Here is an 8,526-nt window from a genome sequence, read left to right as displayed (position 1 = left end):
CTGGTTGGTTCCATGACAGATTGTTCTAGGAAACTAGAATGCCATGAACTCGTCCTCCAAACTACCTTTGCTAATTTGATTTGTCCAGTCTATATGAAGATTAAAGTCCCCCAAGATTATTGCATTACCTTTGTTGCAAGCTCCTACTATTTCTTGATTAATATTCTGTCCAATGGTATAGCTACTGTTAGGGCGCCTATATACTACTCCTTACCAGTGTTTTCTGCCCCTTGTTATTCCTTATCTCCACCCATACTGATTCTACTTCCTGATCTTCTGAGCTGAGATCCTTTCTCACTACTGTCCTTATGTCATCCTTTATCAGGGCTACTCCCCCTCCTTTTCCATTCTGCCTGTCTTTTCGAAATGTCAAGTACCCTGGAACATTTGGAGCAAAGGTTACTATAACAAACAGATATCAAGCTTTAGCTTTCACTACTGGCGAAGCTTAGGATCTGAGGAAGAAGTTAGCTAGACACTGGAGAGGATCGGTAGGATAAAAGCAGGATGTGAAACAAAGAAAGAGTGTAGTTCTGTTTTGCAAAAATAAAACCTATATTGTCTACCTGAAGCTAGAACCTGTGTACATCGAGGAAACATTAGAAGGGCTACTGAAGGGAACAGGAGCATAGCAGGAGAAATGCAATTCCCTGTTGGAATTCACAACAGATGTAGAAATCAGAGGCACGCAAAGATCTGTCTGAGGATCACCTTAGTAGATATAGGGAGAATAATTTAACTTGCAGCTGTCTGTTTTGCCCCTGAAAATCGGGCAGCCAGCAGTTGAAAATTGTGGGGGGCACGTCATCCGCTCTATTGATGCCCAAGGCCCACGTGATGCAATATTCATATGGATCTTTAAATGGCCGAGTAGCTTGCTTGGCTGAAACAGGCATAAGGCTGCTTAAATATGCAAATCGGGGTCCTGCACAATTCAGGCCCAAATGGGCAGAGTCTGCGCCGTGCCCACTCCACATAGTTATACCAGATGGTGAAAAGGAAGAGGTCCCAAAAAGGTGAGTTAAAAATTATGTGATGTAAAAAGACTACTGAGCACTTGGTTTGAGTATATAACAAGGTTTTAATCAACTGTTTCACAACCATGAGATTCTGGTTACATCACTAGCTCCTGGTTACAAAAACATCCTGAGCAAGCTGGGCCCACGCCCAAGTATTTATACTCCTTGGACGGCGCCACCAGCTGGCCGCCCAGTGTTGCTTCATGAGTCATTTCTTCATGAATAATAAGATTCATGACATTATGTTTATGGGTTGAGGAAGAGCAGAAGTACCCCTGTGGGCTCCACAATAATAATGTGGGCCGCTGCCACCTCAGGTTCACCCTCTTTGCCCCATGATCGGTTCTACCTTCCTGCCAGGTGGGGAGGCCTCTGGGCTGCCACCCAGAGCCGGCGAGTTGTTGCAGCAGGAGGCCGGTTTGGCATCTACAACTTGACGGTGGCACAGTAATGAGGACTCAGGCCAGCACGAATGGGCACCGGCAACTTCGCGTCCATTTCAGGTGGAAGTCAATTATCTCCCCCACAACGTTATCTGGTGTTTGGTATAAAAGAAAGACGAGCTTATTAGGAAAAAGATGACACAAACAAATGGCTGGCAGACTGGATAACAATAAAGACGTCATTTTAATAAGTAACTAGGACTGTTTTCAGGACAAAAGGGACAGCATTAGGAAAGTTGGCTACACTTAAATAAAACTAATGCAGAACATAGAGGCAGCTATTGAAATTAATTTCAGTTAGATGGGGAGGTGGGAGGTGAGGGAGGCAACTGGATCCCATTCAAGACTGATAGAAGAGTGAATGTTAGTCAACAGACAAGCATGAACACAACAAGAGAGATATAGTAGATCCAACTTTCAACAATAGTCACTGAAACTAAAACAAGGGGGCACATTTTGATTAAGGTGCACATATAGAAATGCTAGAAGCAGCTGTTGTAAAAGGACTGGGCTTATTTGTTGTAACAGTAGGGAATATGATATAATAGGAATAATGGAAACATGGCTTTATCTTAAATAGAGATGAATAGAATGCTTGGGAATTATAGAACAAGTAGGAAAGAAAGAGTTGTAGATCTATATGTCAGGGACACTTGAGGTGTAAATTAAATAACTCCTGTGCAATGTGAAAGACTACTTAATGAACCACTCTAGCTGATGTTTCTAAAGCAAAGAGAGCTAAAATAACACTAGGGCTTTGTAAGAGAATGTCAGGGTAATAATAAAAAGTAAGGCAGTCTATTCTATGAAGAGATAACGAGAATGCATGAAAACAAAAATGTTATAATGGGGACTTCAACTATTTAAATATAAATTGACAATGCCCAACCAGTTTAGAAACCAGAGCTGGTAAATATAATGCACAGTTGCTTCATGAGCCAATGCATCAGCGAAACCATGAGAGGCAGCTCTCAGCTTGACTTGGTAATGATAAGTGACCCTGACAGCGTACAGAGAAGGGAAGTTGTAGCTCCCCTGGGCATTAGGAACTACAACATGATTAAGTTTCATGTGATCTCAGATTCAACACTGGCAAGGACCAACAACCATGTGCACAATTTTAAACTACTTTTACACAGCAGCCCAGGTCTTGGGAGACCACATTTACTGCTCTTCCTGTAAACTGTTGTTTTGCACATGTGCAGACTGGCTGTGGCATTTTGGCCAATATGCATGCCCAAATTGCAGATGTCTCAACATTGCATCACAACATCACTACCAGTAAACACACAGCAGTTGCCAGAACAGCACATTTATTCACCTAGTTAGACCAGCAACAGTTTAAAAAAAAAATGGGAAAAGAAATTGGCTTAAGGAAAGATAGCAGTGGACACAGGCTGGGCGAATGGTGTCAGGTGGGTGCACACAGTGAATGGAGTTCCCTGGGATTGGTGCTGAGCCCCCTACTGGGTGTAATCTACAGCAACAACTTGGATTCAGAAGTGTGTGCATACTATTAAAGGTTTGGAAATAGCTACTGGTGAAATTGAAAGAGATCTGGTGGTAAGAATGTCTTCTACATTGTGCCCACCAAAACACTTAAGGTAAACATTTAACATTTAAGTGCTGGATGTGATGTAGAGAAGACCCCCCCCCCCCAAGGCTGACCCCTTGCATCACAGCACTGTTGAGTTGTTGTTGTTATTGTTTATGTATCTTCCTGCTCTTCCCTTAGACAATAGTGTGAAGTAGTGGAAGGATTTGCAGGCTGACAGGCCACGATGTGGATGCTCCTTATATGGCCGTAACCAGCTTTATACCAGCCAAGAGGGGGTATATACAGCGGGAGGGTTTTATGGTCTCCAACAAAACATATAATTAGGGGGAGGGGGCCACCCACACTCACCGGACTCAAATATCCAACTGGATGACAAACCCAGAATTCAGAGCTGAAACTCCAGTCTCCACTCGCCAGGACTGTCTGGAGTGGAGTTTGAACCCTGCACCTTCTGCCTGAGAGGCAGGAGTGCTACCACTAAACCAAAGGCTCACTCCCAGCACTAAGTTATGAGGAAAGATTGGAAAAACTGGTGCATTAAGCCTTGAAAGGAGGGGCTCTCATAGAAGTATGTAAGACATTATTAAATGGCATAGAAAGTGTAAACTTGGAGAACTATTTCAAGGTAAGCCATGACAATAAAGCACAGGCTAAATCTGGGGAAAGGTCAAATTGGAACTAATGTCAGAAGGAGCCTCTTCATGTAAAAAGTGATCAACATGTGGTGTAGTCTTCTGGCTTGGATAGTGATGATAAAAATCTTAGATTCACTTAAGATTCAGTTTGATGGGTAACGTAAACTTTTTTCCCTAGATGAATGAGTTAAGTTGGGGTAAATGGCATCCATCACTTCTATTTTATCTTGTGTCCTTGTAGGCACTTTCATTTTTCATAAATCAACAAATTCTAATGTGTGGCTATTTATTTAGATTATCTAAACTATTTTTTATTTTTTTTAAACTGATTTTGCCATGCTGTTCACTTGCCATCCTCTCACTATTTTATTACATTTGTTTATTACAGTTCAAAGAATCAAAAACGAGACAAGCCAAAGAATTGGGTATTCAAATAAAAACAGAAAATGCTGGAAACTTGTCCCATTACCATTCTTTCACCTTGCACCATCAACCCTTTTTGTCATTTAATCTCTCCTGCCTTCCATCCTATCACTGACCTTTACGTTCTTTCCTCTCCTCCCACCTTTCCCTGCCTCTGTACCTGTTACATTTCTAACTTTTTCCAGTTTTGACGATAGGTCATCAACGTGAAACATTGGCTAGGATTTTACTAACCTCAGTGGGTTCAGGGCGGGCGACATCAGTGGCGGGACCCCACTGCTGGCTCCATCCCGCTCTGTAAAATGAATTTCCCATAATGGGGCTTGTTAAGCGCGTTTCCCAGCCAATTAGAGGAAGCGTGTCTGGTGAAGTCTTTTGATGACGTGTCATCAGCCGGTTTCCTTAAAGGGACCATGGCTAACTTTAATTTGACATTCGTGCTGGCAGTGTTCTACAGCATTCAGGTGCTGCAAACACTGACAGTGACTGCACAACAGCACAGGGCTGCACCCAGGCTCTCCCATGACACCCTCCATATGCTTATGGTACCCCATGCAATACTGATGAATGTGAAACGAATGGCTTGTTCATTGTAGGGATGCTTTATGGCATTGGTGTGGGGTGGCACCAGGGGGGTACAACATCAAGTGAAGTAAATCTGGCCATGGTGAAGCCATCCCTGGCCTCTCGGGCAGCAATGTGGTCAGGTGCTGATGCCCTCTGTCCTGTGCAGAATCAGGTGATTATGGAGAAGGTTGGTGTTGTTGCTGGTGCTGCTGGTGTTCGGGCTGATCATGGTGGGATTCTGAGGACCAAGGTAAGAGAGTATAAAGGGCACCCATGCTGATGAATAGATGGCAGGTGAAGTAGTGATGACAAAAGTGATCTGTCAATGGTGGGGGAGGTAATGAGGTCAGACTGGATGGAAACTTGTGTAAAGACTTGCAGCATGGTTGTGGAAATGCAGTGAGGAAGAGCTTGTGGCTGAGGGAAGATATCTCTGAGGTGGGAGCTTTTACTGTACATTTGAAGCTGTCAACTCGACAGCTGATTCAATGACTACTGAACTTCCGCCTCAGCTTGACAGACATGGTCCATGACCTGCGTGGACCCCATGGGCGAGCACGTAAAATCAAAAGATGAGCTCCAATGTATTCTTAATAATCTCCAAACAAGGTCATAATTACAACAACAACTTGTATTTATATAGTGCCTTTAACGTAGTAAAACATCCCAAGGCGCTGCACAGAAGTATTTTAAGACAAGAAATTTGACACCAATCCACATAAGGATAAATTAGGGCAGGTGACCAAAAGCTTGGTCAAAGAGGTAGGTTTTAAGGAGTGTCTTAAAGGAGGAAAGAGAGGTAGCAAGGCAGACAGGTTTAGGCAGGGAATCCCAGAGCTTAGGTCCCAGGCAACAGAAGGCATGGCCACCAAAGGTTGAGCGATTATAATCAGGGATCCTCAAGAGAGCAGAATTAGAGAAGTGCAAATAATTACCTGAATTGGGTCCCCTGCCACTGCGTGTCAAGTCTGCTCAGCGCCGACAGACCCGACATTGGGAAAGGCAAGTGGCGGCGAGTTCACAGCGGGGTTCCAGCCCGCTGGGGGAAAAAAACACTTTCCCACTCGACCTGCCACCGATCCCGCTTGCTGAGCCCCTGGAAAATCTCGGTCATTACCTCTGTTTCCCTCTCCACAGATGCTGCCTGACCTGCAGAATATTTCCAGTATTTTCTGTATTTATTTCAGATTTCCAGCATCCGCAGTATTTTGCTTTTTTTTGTGTATTCAACACAGGTGATTCAAACCAATGATTTCTCTACCAACATAGGAACTGCAACTAAAACGTGGAAATCCTGGGAAAAGGAAAGCAACAGATTGCCAGCACCCAGTTGATCAGATAACAGATACAATCACACTAATTCTCTTGAACAACAGTAAAGCGCAATAGAAGTAGGAAATATTCATTTAATGCAAATAAAATAATTCTACTTGTTATGAAATGAATACAAAAAATATACTGGAACGGGAGGAGAAAATTCAGCACAAGTTAATGTTTCAAGTGAGGTTCTTCTCATTCTCGTCTTTCTCTTTACCAATGCTGATGAACCTATTGTTCATATCTATTTTTAATCCAGAATTCCAGCTAGCATGGTTTTTCTTTTTATCTATCTTTACAATTAAATCACTTAAATAAGAGACCCTGTCACAGGTTACAGACGAGAGGGTCAGTCTGAGTCATTGGATCATTATCCCGCTCCATCATGCATACAAACATATTTAATCATCCAAGATCAAGGTACTCAACACAAAGGACAAAGCAAAATGTGAGCTCTTATCTGATCTCAGCAGCTGAGATTCTTTTATATAACACAATTTGCAACATGGTGTTGCAACACAATTTGCAACATGGTGTTGCACCACATTTTGGAAGAGGCTATTGGGACATTTTTCAAATTCATCAGAGTTATTGCTAAGGACTTAGGCAACAATGGCAAAGCTGGTGATTGGTAAAGTCATGTGTCGGAGACACCCAAACTAATGATATAAAGGGGGAGAAATTCACTTGCGGACATCCGTTTTGTGCCAGAAAAATTGGCGGCCAGGATTTATGTAGAAATATTCAGAAAAGTTTTATTGAACATCTCTCAGCAAAGCCTTTGTACTGTTTTTAGGAAGGATGCACGGAAACAGACATATTAGTTAAATAAGTCAGTGCATTACTGCTGCATTCACACAGACACCACAATAGAGGCCAGAAATATTCCTGTCTCACATTGAAGGCTATTCTTTCTCACATCCATCAAAAGCATTCTGTGTTGAGGCAGCTTGTCATTGCTTTGTGTAGCATGCCCATTACTTGTGCTCCCTGGTTGGCCTGTGCTGTCCCAGAAATGAATTGAAGTGCTAATGTCAGCTGAAGATGACAAGTTGCTGAGGTCCATCATGTGCTATGGAAATCTATGCTATGGGAATGCTATTATAAAGAATACAATAGCCATAAGGCCATTCCTTCTATCATTTGTTCAGAATAAATCATGCTGTAAGCAAGCCAAATGAGCTGTATTCTGATGATAGATTGAAATACAGGCATGTACTTATAAAAACGTACAAAGATGGTAAATATTGTCCAATATAGCACCCTCAAACGCTCAGTAAGTTTATCCAGTGAGTAACTGAGCCATGCATATCAGGAATGTCTAACATTTGATCCCAGGTCTGTTCTCAGTTAGCTGATCTCAATCAGAGTGGCAGTGGCACCACTACAATAGGACTTGCTGGAAAGATCAGCCAGGATTCCCTCCCTCATGGTATTCAATGCCACCTATGGGAAGTGAGCATGCCCAATGAGGCTTGGCTGTGATAACTTCTGTAGCCTAATTGCCTGCCTACCAAATCCACTGCCTCAAATATGAATAATAGCATCTTGGATGAAGTATCAGAAGGTAACCAGGAACTGTGAATCTATAGCCCAGCAATCAGTCAATACCTGCAGGAAAAGAGGGCAGACAATGGCAGGAGAAAAAAAATAGCTTCACCAAAAAGAATAACACTAATTTGAGGAAAAAGTAGGACTTCAACAAATGAATGCATATATACCTGATTTGAAGATTTTGGCTTTCTAGAAAGTTTTGGCTGCAGCTGTGTGGAATAGAGGTACTGTTTGGTGCATTAGAGAGGTAGCTTACCATCCGACCCATTGGAGGATACACCTTTTCCTCCATCAAGGAAGGAAAAATGCTTCATACAAATCCCAGATGTAGCTGTAGGTGTAAAGTAAGTAATGGATAAGTTTGTCATCTCATTCTTAACGGTAAATAAATCCATGGAGTAGAACTGCAACAAAAGGTGAAACAATTAAACATAGGAAAAAATGGAAGCAAAAAGCATTCTCTTCACAAGAAAACCCTCAAAAAGAAAACCAGCATTATCAGGATAATAGCTCAGCTGAGGTTTTACTTCAGCAAACCTGAGGTCATTCAATTAACCAAAATAGCTACCTATTTCTTTTAGTAAACAAAGCATTAGTCACTACTTATTCTTCAATATTTGATTTTGATATAGATCGTCAGTAGTTAGCATTGCCAGGTTTCCAAGCAGTTTCGCAGCAGAACACAAAAACAGCACTTCCCACAACAGACTTTTTATAATGTGCTAGTGCTTCATTCCATCTGTTTGTGGACCTGACCTATTTGTAACAAAACCATGACTATGAGAGAACCAATGCCACCACAGACTTCTCAATTCTATTTGCTGTCCTTCACAAATCCCCACCACTGACATCGGAGTTAACAGCTTTCTTTTCTGTGACACATGTGAACTGCAAGTGCACTTTTTTTTTTGCCATGTCAACTCAAGTTTAAAGCAAAGTTGAAAACTCTGAAAGCTCTGAGCGGTAATCTCCATGTGGTCATGGAAAATCATTGCATTGAAAAATACAAT

General features: G+C 42.1%; 1 protein-coding gene across 2 annotated transcripts in view; it reads right to left on the bottom strand.

Annotated features, from left to right (window-relative positions):
• Positions 1-1,056: 1,056 nt before the first annotated feature.
• Positions 1,057-8,526, bottom strand: part of nsun3 (NOP2/Sun RNA methyltransferase 3) — a 79,432-nt gene continuing 71,962 nt past the window's right edge. The window contains exon 7 of one of the 2 annotated variants that reach the window (XM_086006599.1): positions 1,057-1,554. The gene's annotated coding sequence lies outside the window, so the exon portion shown is untranslated. The other variant, XM_086006598.1, reaches the window with a different exon arrangement.

Source organism: Somniosus microcephalus, chromosome 14 (assembly GCF_052327205.1).
Source record: "Somniosus microcephalus isolate GS21.2 chromosome 14, FLI_Smic_1.0, whole genome shotgun sequence".
In the NCBI taxonomy this organism is placed as follows: Eukaryota; Metazoa; Chordata; class Chondrichthyes; order Squaliformes; family Somniosidae; genus Somniosus; species Somniosus microcephalus.
Note: the sequence above shows the minus strand (reverse complement) of the source record. Positions and strands in the feature narration are given on the sequence as shown.